Source organism: Bos grunniens, chromosome 10, assembly GCF_055505025.1.
Source record: "Bos grunniens cultivar Pamir isolate PY7600 chromosome 10, Bosgru_T2T1.0, whole genome shotgun sequence".
NCBI lineage: Eukaryota > Metazoa > Chordata > Mammalia > Artiodactyla > Bovidae > Bos > Bos grunniens.
The window spans coordinates 47,014,030-47,033,292 of NC_141174.1; the positions used below are offsets into that span (position 1 = coordinate 47,014,030).

The 19,263-nt window shown below is 41.1% G+C and overlaps 1 protein-coding gene across 2 annotated transcripts in view; it reads left to right on the forward strand.

The window, feature by feature from the left end:
- The window catches only part of UNC13C (unc-13 homolog C), an 839,460-nt gene that overhangs the window by 85,559 nt on the left and 734,638 nt on the right, over nucleotides 1–19,263 (forward strand). For both annotated transcript variants that reach the window (XM_086321016.1, XM_086321021.1), the window contains exon 3: nucleotides 894–1,086. The gene's annotated coding sequence lies outside the window, so the exon portion shown is untranslated. The remainder of the gene's footprint in view (nucleotides 1–893; nucleotides 1,087–19,263) is intronic.

Here is a 19,263-nt window from a genome sequence, read left to right on the forward strand (position 1 = left end):
GGGAAACGACAACACATTCCAGTATTCTTGCCTGGAAAATACCATGGATGGAGGAGCCTGGTGGGCTGCAGTCCACGGAGTCTCAAAGAGGAGGACACGACTGAGCGTGCATACATGCATAGTAAAGTGAAAGAAGGTTTCTTTAGAGAGATACAAATTCCATAGGCAGAATGCAGTCTATACTCAGAAGGTGAGAGAAGTCTGAAATAGGGTGGTTAGTTTCTATGCCCTGGGCAATTTCATAGGCTACTGAGTGGGAAGATTATCCAACTGTTTTGGGAAAGGGTGGGTATTTTCAGAAATTGGGCCATCGCCCACTTTTTGGCACTTTATGTTTAGCCTTGGAACTGTCATGGCACCTGTGGGTATGTCATTTACCTAATGTATTACAATGAGTGTAAAGTGAGGCTCAAGGTCTACTGGAAGTCAAGTCTTCTGCTATCTTGGGCCTGCTGCTGCTGCTGCTAAGTCGCTTCAGTCGTGTCGGACTCTGTGCGACCCCATAGATGGCAGCCCACCAGGCTCCCCCGTCCCTGGGATTCTCCAGGCAAGAACACTGGAGTGGGTTGCCATTTCCTTCTCCAATGCAGGAAAGAGAAAAGTGAAAGTGAAGTCGCTCAGTCGTGTCCGACTCCTAGCGACCCCATGGATTGCAGCCCACCAGGCCTCTCCATCCATGGGATTTTCCAGGCAAGAGTACTGGAGTGGGTTGCCATTGCTTTCTCCATCTTGGGCCTAATTGGTTCTAACTAGTTTGTCAAACGGAGAAGTGATTATAACCATCACCACTGGTTATCATGTAGGTTGTAAACAGGCAAAGAAGTGACTTGTGAACTTACTTCTTGAGTAAAAAGTGGTTTCATCCAATTGTACCTCCTGGAATTCTTTAACAGGTGTCTGCAGTTGACGTCTGAGTGAGAAGCAGCTGGCCCAGCAGCGTCAAACACCCTCCTTCCAGCTGGCTCTGCCTTTAAGTTAGAACAAAGTGAGAAGGCATTCAACTACCAGATATTTCGATAAGAAAATACAATGAAGAAAGAAGAGAAATTGAAGCTGAGTTCTCTTACGGTCCCCAGGATGGAACTTGTAAGTGCATCAGTTCTTAGATAGCAAGTGGTCATTAATTGTCCTTTGTCTGAATGCAGGCTTAAAGTTGGTGAAAATTTTTGTATTTAAGGAAATGTAACTCAGTGGTAATTCAGACCATGGACAGAAGTATCACACACAGGATAGGAAGGGCCTCTTCTCCATCTCCCACCCTTTTCCTCACCCTACTCCTCACCTCATGTACTCAAGTTTTTCTCTAGCAAATAGGACAATAGGATGGGCAATATATCCAAAGGGAACCAGCTTTTTAGGCTTAGGAAATAAAGGATTTGGGGCTATGTAAAATTCTTGGCTACTTTCATTAACTTTGCTTGTGAAATTATATTTTTTAATCATTTGTTTTGGCTGCTTTCATTGATTTGGAGAGTTTTTGTCTTTTTCTTTTTTAAAATTGGCTGCTATTTCCTTTTTGCCTTTTCTAAAGTTTTACTAACTTAAAGCACAGTCACCTGTCTTAACTGAGAGAAGAGGAAGAGTGAAAGGATTTTTGTTCAGTATTGTTTAGTTTAGCACGTTTTAAGAAGAGTGAAATATTCCTTGGGCTGGGTGTGGTGCTAGCAGCAGAATCAGAAGAAAAGAACCTAGTTGGAAAGTGAGACTCTCGGGGGGAGAAATGTGAATATGATTACAATAAATTCTACTTGCTTGCAGCAAAGATTTTTTAAATTGTTTTTTAATGAGGATGAATGATTATTCCTTTTCAATCCTGGCTTATTGGGATATTTTGCTTGCTTGTGAAAGCCACTCAGTTGCAGACGCAGCAGGGACTCAAATCAGTGGTGTATGGAGGCTCTGCTCCTGTTACTCTCACCAGTGAAGCTGCAGCTCAAGCGAGATGAGCAGGTTTTTGGCCTCAGGCCCAGTTGCCTTCCTCCTGTTGTCAACAACTTTTTATCTCCTGACTAAGATTCTTTTTATTTTCTCACCCTCTTGTCACAAGTCACACTTATTAGTAGCTTGTTAACAGTCTTTGTGGTTGAGACAGAGGTAAAAATAGTACCTCAACCTTCAGCCTTTTAGAGGGTGTAAATGATTCTCCCTTCCCCTTAGAGGAGCACCAGTCTGACATTGATATCTGTGTCCCTGGCCAGAGAGTCTTGTTTCTGTCTGTTCCCTGTTATGATAGCCAGTCAGTGCTGAGCACAGGGACTGTCCCAGCCCTTGTAGCTGATATTGCACACTATCTGAGGTTACTGGAGACTCCGATTGCCTAGTGACTACTGAGCCTTCAGGGACTGAAAAACTGTCTGTATCCCAAGACAAATACTAGTGATAAAAGAAGGGCCATGAAGCCAGATGCTTCTTCCTGCAAGTACCTGCCATCAGAGACCCTCCACCCTACACTCCATGAAATCTGTCTGGTCATATAAGTCATGGGTTTCTGAATTCTTTGGGGACCACTGCATAGAGTACTTTTAGAAAGAGGGGACACAAAGGGATTTTCTACAGTCACAGCATATGTGACCCTGGCTCCACAGGAGGGAGAAGTAAACAATGGATTTCTTTTTCTCTCCAGTCTTTGATTCCTAGCCCATGTGGGAATATCAGAACTCTAACTTTTGTGTGAATTTTATTCTATAGAGTTGAAGCAGGTATTTTTGAACTTGCCATTTTTTCCCTAGAGTTTTGCAAATCTCATATTTTCCTGGCAGCACAGTCTAATCATTAAATGTGGGGGCTCTGGGTTCTGTTCTTGACTTGGACACTTAATGGCTTTGTGACCTTGGGCATGTTATGTACCATTGTGATATTTCACTCCCTTCCATTAAAAAGTGGAGTATAATCGTAATGCCTCATCTGTGCAGTTGTGTGAGTGAATAGAGCAGCAGGGCTGTCTTGCTCAGAGATGAATCTGGCACATTATAAACAAACATATTAGCACTTGGTGAGCACGTAGAAGGACCTGCTTATTTTCCTAAGAGACCGCACATGCCTCAGTCAACCAGTTCTCTTAGGGTAGAGCTTCCTTGGTTGGATAATGAATTAACTCCCTGATTAGAATTAGAGAGAAATTCTCAGAGGATGGATCCTTGTCACTCTTGGATGCTTATTTCTAAGCAGAAGGCAATTTAAAACAATGCAAAATCATCAATGTTCTAGGCCAGCACATGTCCATTTCTAACACCATCCTGTGATAGAACACATTGTAATCATTGTAATATCCCATGAAGATGACACAGTCATCAATTCTTTGGCACTCAGCCTTCTTTATGGTCCAACTCTCACATCCATACATGACTACTGGAAAAACCGTAGCTTTGACTAGATGGACATTTGTCTGCAGAGTGATGTCTCTGGTTTTTTAATATGCTATTTAGGCTGGTCATAGCTTTTCTTCCAAGGAGCAAGTGTCTTTTAATTTCATGGCTGCAGACATAGTCTGCTGTGATTTTGGAGCCCAAGAAAATAAAGTCTTTCATTGTTTTCATTGGTTCCCCATCTATATGCCATAAAGTGATGGGACCAGATGCCATGATCTTAGTTTTTTGAAAGTTGAGTTTTCAGCCAGCTTTTTTACTCTCCTCTTTCACTTTCATCAGGAGGCTCTTTAGTTCCATTTTGCTTTCTGCCATAAGGGTGGTATAATCTGCATACCTGAGGTTATTGATGTTTCTCCCGGCAATCTTGATTCCAGCTTGTGATTCATCCAGCCCAACATTTTGCATGATGTACTCTGCCTATAAGTTAAATAAACAAAATGGCAATATACAGCCTTGACACACTCCTTTCCCAATTTTCAGTCTGCTGTTCCATTTTTGGTTCTAACTTGCTTCTTGACCTGAATACAGGTTTCACAGGAGGCAGGTAAGGTGGTCTGGTTTTCCTATCTTGTTAAGAATTTTCCAGTTTGACGTGAGCCATACAGTCAAAGGCTTTAGTGTAGTCAATGAAGTAGAAGTAGATAATTTTTTCTGGAATTCTCTTGCTTTTTCTATGATCCAACAGATGTTGGCAATTTGATCTCTGGTTCCTCTGCCTTTTCTAAATCCAGCCTGTGCATCTTGACGTTCTAAGTTCACATACTGTTGAAGCCTAGCTTGGAGGATTTTGAGCATGACCTTGCTAGCATGTGAAATGTATTCAATTGTGTGGTAGTTTGAACATTCTTTGGCACTGCCCTTCTTTGTTATTGGAATGAAAACTGACCTTTTTCAATCCTGTGGCCATTGCTGAGTTTTCCAAATTTGTTGATATATTGAGTGTAGCACTTTAACAGCATCATCTTTCAGGACTTGAAATAGCTCAGCTAGAATTGTATCACCTCCACTAGCTATTTTCAAAGTAATGCTTTCTAAATCTCACTTGACTTCACACTCCAGGACGTCTGGCTCTACATGAGTAATCACACTATCGTGGTTATCTGGGTCATTGAGGTTTTTTTTGGTATAGTTCTGTGTATTCTTCCACCTCCACTTAATACCTTCTGCTTCTGTTAGGTCCATATTGTTTCTGTCCTTTATTGTGCCTATCTTTGCATGAAATGTTCCCTTGTTATCTCTAATTTTCTCAAAGAGATGTCTAGTCTTTCCCATTCTATTGTTTTTCTGTATTTCTTTGCATGGATCACTTAGGAAGAGTTTATTGTCTCCTTGCTATTTTTTGGAACTCTGCATTCAGATGGGTATATCTTTCCTTTTCTCCTTTGCTTTTCACTGCTGTTCTTTTCTCATCTATTTGTAACGCCTCCTCAGACAGCCAATTTGCCTTTTTGCATTTCTTTTTCCTGGGCATGGCTTTGATCACTGTCTTCTCTACAGTATTACAAACTTCTGTCAATAGTTCTTCAGGCACTCTGTCTATCAGACTTCATCCCTTGAATCTATTTGTCACTTTTGCTATATAATCATAAGGGATTTGATTTAGGTCATACCTGAATGGTCTAGTGGTTTTCCCTACTTTTTTCAATTTAAGTCTGAATTTTGCAACAAGGAGTTCATGATCTGAGCCACAGTCAGATCCTGGTCTTATTTTTGCTGACTGTATAGTTCTCCATCTTTGGTTGCAAATAATATAATCAGTCTGATTTTGGTATTGACCATCTGATGATGTCCATGTGTAGATGGCCTTGTGTTGTTGGAAGAGGGTGTTTGCTATGATCAGTGCATTCTCTTGGCAAAATTCTGTTAGTCTTTGCCCTGCTTCATTTTGTACTCAAAGTCCAAGCTTGCCTGTTACACCAGGTATCTCTTGACTTCCTACTTTTGCATTCCAGTCCTCTATGATGGGAAGGACATCTTTTTTAGTGTTAGTTCTAGAAGGTCTTGTAAGTCTTCATAGAACTCTTCAGCTTCAGCTTCAGCGTTACTCATTGGGGCATATTGTGATATTGAATGGCTAGACTTGGAAATGAACCAAGATCATTCTATCGTTTTTGAGATTGCTTCCAAGTACTGCATTTCAGACCCTTGGTTGACTATGTGGGGTTTTCCATTTCTTCTAAGGGATTATTGCCCAAAGTGGTAGATATAATGGTCATCTGAATTAAATTTGCACGTTCCTGTCCATTTTACCTCACTGATTCCTAAAGTGTCAACACTCAGTCTTGCCATCTCCTGTTTGACACTTCCAGTTTACCGTGATTCATGAACCTAACATTCCAGGGTCCTATGCAATATTGTTCTGCACTACATGGGACTTTACTTTCACCACCAGACACATCACAACTGGGGATCGTTTCTGTGTTGGTTCAGCCTTTTCACTCCTTCTGAAGCTATTTCTCCACTCTTCTCCAAACATATTGGCCACCTACCGACCTGGGGGGTTCAGAGTTCATCTTTCAGTGTTGATGTGGTTTGCCATTCCCTTCTCCAGTGGACCACATTTTGTCAGAACTCTACACCATGACCTGTCTGTCTTGGGTGGCCCTACATGGCATGGCTCATAGTTTCACTGAGTTAGACAAGGCTTTGATCTATGTGATCAGTTTGGTGAGTGAGTCAAGAAGGTGAAGTAGAAGGATGTGCACTCATTCTCCTAAGAGTGTTCAGGGTTCTCCAGCAGAGGCGTGGGTCGACAGTGGCCTGCTGTGGAGTCAGGGACACTGACTGTACGAGTCCTGGGAGGCATAGCATCTTGGCATAAGTCATTTTCAGGAGGTCACCAAAGGAAAAATAACAGTATTTTGCATGTTCCAGGTATTCTGCTAGGCCCCAAGGATGTGGTGATGAGCAAAATGATATAGTTCCCACCCTTTTATGCCGGGGTCCAGCCCCGGTGGATCCAGGGAATTCGAAGCAGGGATGGCGTCAGCGAAGATCAGGAAACAACTGCTTAATTAAATGTTAATTAAGGATATAAAGAGTAATAGAATAAGGGTAGTTCAGTGAGGAAATTCAGTGGAGAAAAGAGGCTAATAATTCAGCCAGAAGGTGAGAGAAAGAACGACATGGGGAGACCAAGTTTCGGTGAACAAGGCCCCCACTTTATTTTCCAAAGTAGTTTTTAATATCTTAAGTTATGCATAGAGGATAATGGGGGAAGGGGTAGAGTCATGCAGTAAGCAAGGCTTTCTTCCTGCAAACTTATCATATGCAAAAGTTTAGGTGATTTGCATCATCTTCTGGCCTGGAAGCCTGTTAACATTTTAAGACCCTTTCTTCAGAAAACTTATTTTTCTCTAAAGGTGATTAGTCAGGCGCCACCCTCCAAAAGCATTAGATAAAGTTGCATTCCTATAGGGCAAAGGTGTGGTGGGCTATAACAAGAAAAAGAATTAACTCAAGGGTCCAAGGTTACAAACATTAAAGCTACTACTTACACCAATTATATTAATCAATACACTGCCAGGGACACAGCAGGTAAGGGATAAGGAGACTTAGCAGCAAACATTGGCCCAACAAGTGAAAAACCCTTCACCAATACAATTTCTAATCAATCTTTTAACTGCTCAAAGGAATCTGTATTTAGGCAGTTTAGAACATCTTATGCCTCTCACAGTTGGGAGGCTCTGAGCAATCACATGTGGCCAGAAAAACCTATTCAGGCAGGCTAGAGGACTTCCAAAGGAGTTTGTAGGTTGAAACACTGTCACACCCAGGAATTATTAACTGGAGCTGTAAGTTAACTCTTTTTTCAGAGAGAGGTAGTGGGGGACAGCCCCCCCGTAAAGTCAGAAGTGTAGGTGAAAGCACAAAGCAGAAAGTAGGCAGACTCTGGTTTTGGGGGTAGATGCTCGAGAATTTCCAGGGGGACTCCTGAGGCTTGATCCGGCCTTTGCGTACGCCGAACCTCCTTCCTCATGACCTTTGCCACGGGCGGAGCTCCTGCTCCCGGCACTTTTAGAACTTGAGTCTAGTGAGGGAATCATTGCTAATCAAATTGCATAAATGACTAGTAACTCATAACATTGTACAGGAGTTAAATGTGTTATGCCCTGAATAAGGAATCTGGGGCTTCCCTAATAGCTCAGTGGTAAAGAATCTACCTGTAATGAGGGAGACCAGGGTTCAATCCCTGGGTTGGGAAATTTTTCTAAGGAAGTATTATTTAGTTTAGGTGTGAAGGATGACTACAAAGTATATTAAGGGGCTGAGGCATCTTCTAATAGGGAGCAGAACATTTGAACTGGCCCTATGGCAGGAGGGGAAAGACTCCCTGGGGTCAGAAGGTCATGAATGGGTCACTGGAGCACAGATAATGAGACATCTTCTGTTTTCTGGGACAAGAGGCACATTGTTTTAGAATATTTACTCTGAATGTGAATGGGAGAATGGAGTTGGTGCTTTTATAACCTTTTATTCTGCAACTTTGTATTGCTACTGTAAAAATTGGTTCTGTTATTGGTAAAAGCTTTCAAAGTTGCTTGGTGGTCTCTTTGTGCATATTAGAAATAGTACTCCATTTATAGTCAAAAAGTAAAATGAGTTGCCATATTATTTATCTAACTCTCTTTGAGAGGAAATTTATATCCATAATTTTATGTCAGTAAAAGACATTTCGTTTTCAAGATGACTCTGAGCCAAGCAAAGCAAATATAAATATTCTGGTTAGCATTAAAGTTGGCCAAATCTCTGCAGAGGCTATATATTTCCTATGAAAGGAAGTCAACTTACTTAAATGTCTGTTATCTCAGAGCTCTCCAATCTAATAAGTTCTTCAGTGGGATATCAACTTTCTAAATGCCAGGGCAAATTACAGCTATTTATGACTTAAGATTCTCTGGGCTATAAAGGACTCAAAATGCTTGCTCTCTCACTCTGACATGTAGTCAGTGGGTGGATTTATAGTGCTTTGGACCCATATAGATGGATATATATGATTAACGAGAATGTTATAGTTATAACCTCATATTTCCATGGCATTTAAAATTTTCTACAACATTTCCATATTTCTTATTGTGTTAAAAGTACAGTTTTAGAACCAGAATATATCTGTGATTTAAATAATCACCTTTAATGGTTATTTAAAGGTGTTTTTAACAGAAAAAGCAATGAACTGTGTTCAAATTCAAGCTCTGTAATGTATTGTATTAGATTAGTGGCTTTGGGCAAGTCATATAAACTCTATAACACAGTCTCCCCATTTCTATATGGGGGTGTGTGCATGAGTGCTCAGTCATTGCAGTCATGTCCAACTCTTTGTGACCCTATGGACTGTAGCCTTCCAGGCTCCTCTGTCCATGGGATTCTCCAGGCAAGAATACTCGAGTGGGTTGCCATGCCCTCCTCCAGAGGCTCTTCTTAGCCCAGGGATCAAACCAGCATCTCATGTGTCTCCTGCTTTGCAGGCAGATTCTTTACCTCTGAGCCACTGAGGAAGCCCCTATATAGAGGTAACTAGTACCAAATGTGTGAGGCTGGCTTGAGTAATAATTGAGGGCACATATGAAAATTTTTCATGTTTAATCTTTGCAAATATTTTTTTAAATGCCACACTTGTTCACACAAAAAGTAAGACTTGAAAATTTGAAAAAAGTTCCCATCGAGGTATTACTGGCTCATGTTGACAGGTGATGGGATGGAAGAGAATGGGGGCAAGCCACTTGTTTAAGACCACTTTTCAGTAAAAACAAGGTCTCCTGATTCTTGGTCTTTCATATTTATCTCAATTCCTGTCCTTCTCCTTTGGAATTTCTTTGCCTGCCCATGTTCTCCTCTTCAGAGACTTATTCCTTTTCATACTAAGCATAAAATAAATAGCATTCATGAGTTTTATTAATAAGACCCTTTGACCTCAAGCTACCACTCTTATGTCTTACAAAAGATATCTCTAATCAGAAACTATCAGCTTACAACAATAGAGCATGCAATGTTGCAAGGGAAAAAAACTAAATTGGACATCAGGGAATTTAAGTTTTAGTCTTTCAATTTCAGTGATTAACTGTATGATTTTAAATAAGACACTTAACCATTCTATGCTTTATCAAAAAGATGATATTGGACTGGGATATAGCTAGAACTTTTCTACCCTTAATATTTTGAAAATTTATGCACAGATGTAATAATTAAAGTGCTTGTTGCTTACCAGAAGCCATTATTAATAGTGAAATGCATGAGGTACATCTGTGTAGCTGTGATACACTAGGCCATTCTATACATTGTTCTGGAGATTTTCTCTTTTTATTAAAATATTTCAACTTTAGATTTGTTGGGACTTCCTATGGGAGTTGATTATTCATTTGTATGTATACATTTGTGAATTATGTGCCAAGCCACTTCAGTTATGTCTGACTCTTTGCGACCCCAAAGACTGTAGCCCTCCAGGCTCCTCTGTCCATGGGGATTCTCCAGGCAAGAATACTGGAGTGGGTTACCATGCCCTCCTCCAGAGGATCTTCCCAACTCAGGGATTGAACCTGCCTCTCTTATGTCTCCTGCATTGGCAGGTGGGATCCTTACCACTGGCGCCACCAAACACTGCTCTTTCTACTCTATCTTTACTGAACTACTATTAACCTATAACAACCAAATCAAATGACATCATTTCTGTGATGCTTTCCAACTCATCCGAGTGGAAACAATCACACCAAATGCACTTAATTACTACCCACCAAGTTGTTTATCGGAGAAGGCAATGGCACCCCATTCCAGTACTCGAGCCTGGAAAATCCCATGGATGGATGAGCCTGGTGGGCTGCAGTCCATGGGGTCGTGAAGAGTCAGACACGACTTCACTTTCACTTTCACTTTTCACTTTCATGCATTGGAGAAGGAAATGGCAACCCACTCCAGTGTTCTTGCCTGGAGAATGCCAGGGACAGGGGATCCTGGTGGGCTGCCATCTCTGGGGTTGCACAGAGTCGGACACGACTAAAGTGACTTAGCAGCAAGTTGTTTATATGTCTGTCTCCTATGCAAGACTGATGTATTCTCAGAATCTAATCTAGAGCCTGGCACAAAATAGATTCTCAATAATTATTTACTGAATGGATGAAGAATGATTTAGTAAGGCTCCATGTGTCTGTCACTGAATGTGCTAAAACAGAACAATTTTCAGATTATCCCAGGATTATCTTCATTGCATGTTTGCTGCTGCTGCTGCTAAGTCGCTTCAGTCATGTCCGACTCTGTGTGACCCCACAGACGGCAGCCCAACAGGCTCCCCTGTCCCTGGGATTCTCCAGGCAAGAACACTGGAGTGGGTTGCCATTTCCTTCTCCAACGCATGAAAGTGAAAAGTGAAAGTGAAGTCGCTCAGTTGTGTCCAACTCTTCGAGACCCCATGGATTGCAGCCTACCAGGCTCCTCCATCCATGGGATTTTCCAGGCAAGAGTACTGGAGTGGGGTGCCATTGCCTTCTCTGTCATTGCATGTTTGACCATGTGTAATGTTTATGGTGGAAACCATAATGAAAAGCTTGTGACAACCTGGGTAACGTTGATGACTTGCAGGACCCTGCCCCTGTGACCTTCAACTGACACTCAAAAAGTAACTGTGCAATCCCATGCTTTGCATTTTCCTTCAGTGTTAGCTGTCACAACAGAGCGCATGTTGTTTGTTTCCTGGTGGAAACTATCAAAATGTGGAACTGCAGAGAGTAGGATTTTGTGAAAGAGATGAGCCCACAGAAAGCCCAAGGCATATGAAGGGACAGCGTGGTTTGTCCTTGGAACTATCACCTGGACAATCTTCCCTTGGTTTATAAATCCTCAACAGCTGCTTCTGAAGAACCCTCCCTGCATGCTGACCAGATCCGTAAGAACTGTTGTGCTAGAGTTAATTTACAACAGACTGGTAACCAATAGCAGTTTTGGCATTAAGTAGATTATTATAGGGAACGACAGTAAAATATATTCAACAGAGGTAGCATGGCATAATTCAGTGACAATAGACTACACTTTTTCTGGTTCTGTCATTTACTAACTGGGGGAACTTGCAGAAGCCATGTTATTGTTTCGAGGCTCAGCTTGTCATTTATTAAACAGAACTAATGATCTCTTCTTTTCTGTTTCATGGAATTGTTGTGAGGCTCAATTTAGAAGATAGATGTGTTTAAAAAATGTAGGATGCTATTATTTACCTCTCCTGTTTATATTTTACCTTCATAAATGAAGAAAATGATGACAGACTGTACTATAATTTTAGCTTGTGGTTAGGACAATGTTTAGTTGGATTAATCTGTGCAATAACACTGGTCTGTGATCTTGTGCTTAGCTTAACCTAAACAATCATTTAATTTTCACTGCAAATTTAGAAGATGATTGCCATACATACAGCATATTAAAAAGCAAAAGCTCTTCTTTCCTACTTTTAAAGAAAGCCTATGTTTAATTTGACTAAGTCATAGACTTTAGAATATTGAATCATCTGAATATGATAACAGTCAAAATATGACTTCTTTAGACACAAGTTAATAGACTCTTTGTTCTAAAGCAAATTACTGTTTCCTCTTGATGATGGAATGCTATTTATAAACTATGTTAAGGGTACATGGCTGTATGTATTTGGGAGCCTCCTTATAACTAAGAATTCCAAGGTGATATAAGAATTGAGCTTTCAGTAGAAAATTTGGCTTTCACAGCTGTTCCAGGCCAAATATTGAACCAGAGTATTATTTCAGTCATTGGTTTTTATAAAGAGAAAGTAGCACTTAGTTTCATGGGGAATGTCCCAGAATAAATGGAATTTATTTGCATTCTTATTCGTCTTCTTCAATGAGGGGATAAATGTCACCCAGTGATTTGATTAGGTAGTAATGAACTTTAGTATTTACATTTGATTTTTATTTCAGACAGCTTCTTGTAGGGTAGAAAACTTCCAAAAATAGCAATTATGTCTTTTTACCTTATACAAGTTAAACCAAATCTATAAAGAGGAGACAAAAACAAGACACTTTTGTTTGGAGCCTGTCAAGATTTCAAATCCCAGAGGGTTTCTGTTTGGCAATACAGCCTCTCCTTCCCAAGAGAAAAGCTTGTTTTCTTGGTGACTATTAGCATTTGCCACACACCTGAAATTGGAAGGACTTCTGAGGTGAGGAGGAAAAACTCATTTGAGAGCTTTGATATAATATCCTCCCCCACCCCCCAAAAAACAAATAAATAAAGTCCCTTAGCCAAGCAGGGCAGAGTGTTTTTGCATTCTAAATTCTGGCTTTTCTTAAACTCCCTGTAAAGGCAGACTAGCTCTTTTGTTTGGATTTTAAACATACAGCTTGCCTGGTAAAATTACAAGCTCTCAGAGTCTGGCTGCCTCATTTAATTTGTGGCGTCGGGGGAAACAATCCCCAGTGAAAACATAAACACCAGACTATTATTTACCAGAGACACTGGCTCTAAGCCTAATCTTCAGGTGTCTCCAAAAACTATTTTTTTCAAGAATGATCTTCCTTGTTTAGATCTGATGAAAAAAATCTCCATGTCTAGATGCTTTGTTTTTGTGAACATTCCTGCCTGGGTCTGTCAAATATGGCATGATTTCATAGATCAGGCTTCCTTACCTGGAACCAAGGACTTGGTACCCTGGACTAGAACCCACAGACCCCATGGGGTCATCCCCATGGGAACACAAAGTACTTTAAAATGACACCTGTCTGGGAGCTTGAAGACATATTTGTGAGAACAAATGCACTTGACCAGGAACAATACTATTATTGTTGATTCAGATGAGATAGTTTCAGTTCAGTTCAGTCTCTCAGTCGTGTCCGACTCTTTGCAACCCCATGAACCAGGCCTCCCTGTCCATTACCAACTCCCGGAGTCCACCCAAACCCATGTCCGTTGAGTTGGTGATGCCATCAAACCATCTCATCCTCTGTCTTCTCCTCCTGCCCTCAATCTTTCCCAGCATCAGGGTCTTTCCAATGAGCCAGCTCTTTGCATCAGGTGGCCAAAGTATTGGAGTTTCATCTTCAGCATCAGTCCTTGCAATGATCACCCAGAACGGATCTCCTTTAGGATGGACTGGTTGGATCTCCTTGCAGTCCAAGGGACTCTAAAGAGTCTTCTCCAACACCACAGTTCAAAAGCATCAATTCTTCAGCACTCAGCTTTCTTTATAGTCCAACTCTCACATCCATACATGACTACTGGAAAAACCATAGCCTCGACTAGACGGACCTTTGTTGACAAAGTAATGTCTCTGCTTTTTAATATGCTGTCTAAGTTGGTCATAACTTTTCTTCCAAGGAGCAAGTGTCTTTTAATTTCATGGCTGCAGTCACCATCTCCAGTGATTTTGGAACCCCCCAAAAATGAAGTCTGTCACTGTTTCCCCATCTATTTGCCATGAAGTGATGGAACCAGATGCCATGATCTTAGTTTTCTGAATGTTGAGCTTAAGCCAACTTTTTCACACTTCTCTTTCATTTTCATCAAGAGGCTCTTTAGTTCTTCTTCACTTTCTGCCATAAGAGTGGTGTCATCTGCATATCTGAGTTTATTGATATTTCTCCCCGCAATCTTGATTCCAGCTTGTGCTTCTTCCAGCCCAGCATTTCTCATGATGTACTCTGCATAGAGGTTAAATAAGCAGGGTGACAATACACAGCCTTGATGTACTCCTTTTCCTATTTGGAACCAGTCTGTTGTTCCATGTTCAGTTCTAACTGTTGCTTCCTGACCTGCATACAGGTTTCTCAAGAGGCAGGTTAGGTGGTCTGGTATTCCCATCTCTTTCAGAGATAGTTTAGTTGCCTTTTTTTTTTTTTTTTGATAGAAACATATGAATCTTACAGATGTTAAAGCAGAGGTATTTTTGGAAGGACGTAGAGGGGACCATACCATTAATTTCCCAGAGTATAACTAGTACATACAGTACAGCATGATCATCTTGAAGGGAGGTTCTGGGCTTGTGGAAAAAACAAAACAACAACAAAATAGCCAAAACCAAAAGCATAAGATTTGAAATCACAAGCCCGTGATTATTTCACATTACTCCTGGGACCTCAGTTTTCTCAGTAGTAGAGTGGGGTTTTTTTTTTTTTGTATTTTATTCTGCATATCAAAATAAAATGACATAATGTATTTTAAAGTGTTTTATGAATATCACAGCAGTAAGATATTACTATTATTATGATTACTACTAAGCCTATTGGGAGAGGAAGGAAAACACATAGAGAAAAATGTAAATATTTGTTGTATTCTAAGTCCTATACTAGATATTATGCTATCTGTTAAAAATATAAGGACTTATGATGCATATGATACAAAAATATAATTGCAAGGCAATGTGGTAGACAGAATAATAGAAATAGCTACTGGATTCTAGGATGAAACCAAAATGTAAGGGAGTAATTTTATTTAAGTGAGTCTGGAAGGACTTTCAAAGGAAAAGGACACTTGAAAGCATCATTTGAAGCTTGAAGGATTAGTAAGAGTTTCCTTCTACCTCCCGTGGGGAAGAAGGTATTCAGAGAGAAGAGTGTTGGAGGAATATAAGAACAGGGCAGGTTTAGGATCTGCCACTAGTTTGCTATGCCTGGAGCTCCGCTTCTCTGTGGGGTAAACAGAGTCAGCTGAGGGCAGACAGGGGAAAAGGTGGCAGATTGTGGAGGGTCTCTTTCCCTAAGTGGTAAGTACTTCCCTCTAGATAAGGGCTTTAAGCAGGTAAGTGGCATCCTTTTATTTAAGTGAATATTTCTGTTGCACTTTTTGTGTTCTGGGCATTGTTCTAAGAGTTTATGTGTTAATTTATTTCATCTTTATAACTATCAAGTGAAGTAAAAACTGTTTTTATTCCCATTTACCTTCTGAGGACAGTGAGGCAAAAACAGGATAAGTAACATTCCTAAGATGACACAGCTCATAAGTGATGGAACCATGATTCAACCCAGGTTCTGAAGTCCACAGACTTAATCACTCCAGTATGCTGTCACTCAGGATTACTTCCCTGTTTTAGAACGATCACCCTGGCTTCTGGGCAGGGAATGGATTGCGGAGGAGGCAAGGCTACAGGCAAGGAGACCAGTGGGGATAGAGATATGAGAATGGAGACAAGAAATGGTGTTTCAGTGAGAGGGAATGGATGAGTTCAAAGGATGCGTTTTTGGTTCAACTGATAGTAATTGGTGTGGCTGACTGTGGAGTATAAGGGAGAGGGAGTTAAGGATCTCAAGTTTCGGGGCAAGTGATGATTCCACTAATAAGGCAGTAAGAACTAGAGTAAGACTAGGAGGAGAAAGAAAACTGATAGTGTGAATTTTGAAGCAACTGTGGAAAATGCAGGTGGCCAGGTACAGAACACAAATGGCTATGGGAGCTGGCATTCAAAAGAAAGGTCTAAGTTTGAATTTTTAGCTTTGGGAGTCATCACTGAAGCTATGGGTATATATGTGAATGCCCAGGGACATTTCTAATGGATCTCTACTGACTTGATCCGGCTTAGATGATTGAGTTTGGCTGTGGGCATAAAGTGACGTGAGCAAAGGGTTTGGAATAGAATGCTAAGGAAAGCCAATTCTTGTGGTGTCTTTAAATCCTGTCAATGTTTTCTGCCAGTAGTTACTTGAAATTAGGCATATGTAATTCCTCAGTTAGAGCTTAACAACTGCAGAAATAATAGTTTATAAAAAAGAAAAGATAAAGCATGTCTGCATGCTGAGTATTTTCTCACTGAGATAGAATATCTGACTATTTGAAAGGAAAGCTCTTGTAGACTCCCTTGGGCAGATACTTGATTATATCTGCTTTTAGTTTTGTTATGAGGACGTGTCACTGTAGGCGCTTACAGTTGGGCTTTATAATATAAGGTGGTTTTCAGGGAATAGCTTTCTCGGGGCAGGCTGCAGTCCATTACTGGAGGCGCTGCTGTTTTTACAGAGTACCCGGGAGGTTGAACTTTCTGTTTTATCCATTGTATAAGTAATCTTAACGTACAAAAGATCCTTTATGTCAGTGGATTTCAGGAAGAGGTCATGCCCTTTATGTTCTGTTTGGGAGGACTTCACGCTAAAATTCAGCCTGGATGAAAAGGACAAGGATTACTTTATGGCAGGAGTCATTAAAGAGCAGGGTCACACAATATTTTTTTTAAACTGGTGTATAGTTGGTTTACAATATTGCATTAGTTTCTGCTGTACAATGAAGTGAATCAGCTATGTGATAGTTGCTCAGTCGTGTCCAACTCTCTGCAACCCCATGGACTGTAACCCGCCGGGCTCCTCTGTCCACTCCTTGAGTATTTTGGCACTTGGGTTCCGAGGGAGCAAAAGTAGCTGCTACCAGTCATCTTAATGGCTAGGCTCTAAACTCATACATGTCCCTGCAATTACATTTTATCTGTCAAAGCAAATCACAAATTATCCAGGCAAGAATACTAGAGTGAGTTGCCATTCCTTTTTCCAGGGGATCTTCCTGACCTGGGGATTGAACCTTTATCTCCTGCACTCCAGACAGATTCTTAACTATCTGAGCCACCAGGGAATCAGCTATATGTATACATAAATCCCTTCCCTCCTGGACTTCCTTCCCACCCGACTTCCCCATCCCACCCCTCTAAGTCCCCACAGAGCACTGAGCTGAGCTCCTTGTGCTATACAGCAGGTTCCCACTGGCTATCTGTTCTACATGATAGTGTATAGATGTCAATGCCGGTCTCCCAACTCATGCCCCCACAATGTCCACATGTCCGTTTTCTATGTCTACATCTCTATTCCTGCACTGCAAATAGGCTCATCTGTAGCATTTTCTAGATTTCATGTATGAGAAAATCTAGAAAACGTACAACTAATGCTAATCTACAATGTTTGCTTACAACATTGTGCCACATTGCTTTGAAATGCCATTGAGTAAAATGATGTTGCCAGAGATTTTGGATGAGTGTACCTGCCCTAAGTGATATTAAAACATCTAATACTGATGTAAAATGACAGAGGGAGAAACCATTTCTGATTAGAAAAATTTAAATATTTAGACATATAGTTAACTATGTAATTATGTAGTTAACTATGTAACTAAGTAAACCCGAACGATTCTTGCAGGTTCGTGTAGTGGGGACAGACTACATGAAACTGGGGCTTTGCTCTCCTTGTACTAACTACTTAAGAATTATAGGAATGTTAAAAGTTCTATGCGTTTGAGAATTTCAAGTACAGCACATTTGATTATAAACACTTTAGAGACTGTTTCCATTATAATAAGTTATCTGACATCGTACCCATTGGAAAGTTTTAGAAACCAGCATTTTCCAGCTATAGCTCTACATTCTAAAAACTGGTTTTAACACTACAGCTAAAGGGAACAGAGTAGAATTTCTATGAGAAAAGTATAAAAAAGAGAAAGAGAGGCTAATGGTAACACAGAAGGGGAGAAGTGTAATGTCATTTGTTTTAGTTACCTATTACTGTGTAAGAAGCTAGCCAAATTATAGAGGCTTAAAACAATAATGGTTTTATTTCTTATCATTCTGTGGGTTGGCTGGTGATCCAGCTAGCACTACTCAGTTGGCTGCATTCAGTTGGCAAATGGGCTGTGCTAGATTATCCAATGGAGAAGGCAATGGCACCCCACTCCAGTACTCTTGCCTGGAAAATCCCATGGACAGAGGAGCCTGGTGGGCCGCAGTCCATGGGGTTGCTAAGAGTCAGACATGACTGAGCGACTTCACTTTCACTTTTCACTTTCATGCATTGGAGAAGGAAATGGCAACCCACTCCAGTGTTCTTGCCTGGAGAATCCCAGGGACGGGGGAGCCTGGTGGGCTGCCGTCTGTGGGGTCACACAGAGTCGGACATGACTGAAGCGACTTAGCAGCAGCAGCAGCAGATTATCCAATGGAGAAGGCAATGGCAACCCACTCCAATACTCTTGCCTGAAAAATCCCATGGACGGAGGAGCCTGGTAGGCTGCAGTCCATGGGGTTGCTAAGAGTTGGGCACGACTGAGCGACTTCACTTTCACTTTTCACTTTCATGCATTGGAAAAGGAAATGGCAACCCACTCCAGTGTTCTTGCCTGGAGAATCCCAGGGACTGGTGGGCTGCCGTCTATGGGGTCACACAGAGTCGAACACGACTGATTGACTTACTTTCACTTTTCACTTTCATGCATTGGAGAAGGAAATGGCAACCCACTCCAGTGTTCTTGCCTGGAGAATCCCAGGGACAGGGGAGCCTAGTGGGCTGCCATTTCTGGGGTCGCACAGAGTTGGACACTACTGAAGCAACTTTGCAGCAGTAGATTATCCAAGACTGCCTCTCTCACATGTCTGGAGCCTTGATGCTGACTGTCAGCTGGGCTAATCTGTTCTCCAGGGTTTTATATGGCCTCTTTTTCCACATAGTGTCTTATCATCCAAGATTTTTCCATAAGACCGATCTTCCCAGCAGGAGAGTGTGGGTTTCCTTATAACATGGCACTTGAGTCCCAAGAGAGCAAAAGCAGATGCTACCAGTCATCTTAATGGCCAGGCTCTAAACTCATACATGTCCCTGCCATTGCATTTTATCAGTCAAAGCAAATCACAAGGTCAGCTGGAATTCAAAGAGAGGGGAAATAATCATCACTTTTGATGGGAGGAGTAGCCGGTTGCTATAAGGATGGGTGGAATTTCTGGAGACAATCAACCACATTGTTAAAAATAGATTTTTGGAGATGAGGGCTACTGTGGTTCCTTTCAGGGCAGTGCCGAACTCAGTGTCTGGAATACTGATGCTGAAGAAGAACTGTGTTGGTTCATCTGTACAGAAAAGAGTGCTTCTCAGTAGCTTTGTTGGATTTTCTCTTTATCTTTGCCTTCTGAATTCATACATTATATTTATTACCTGACAAAACCAATATA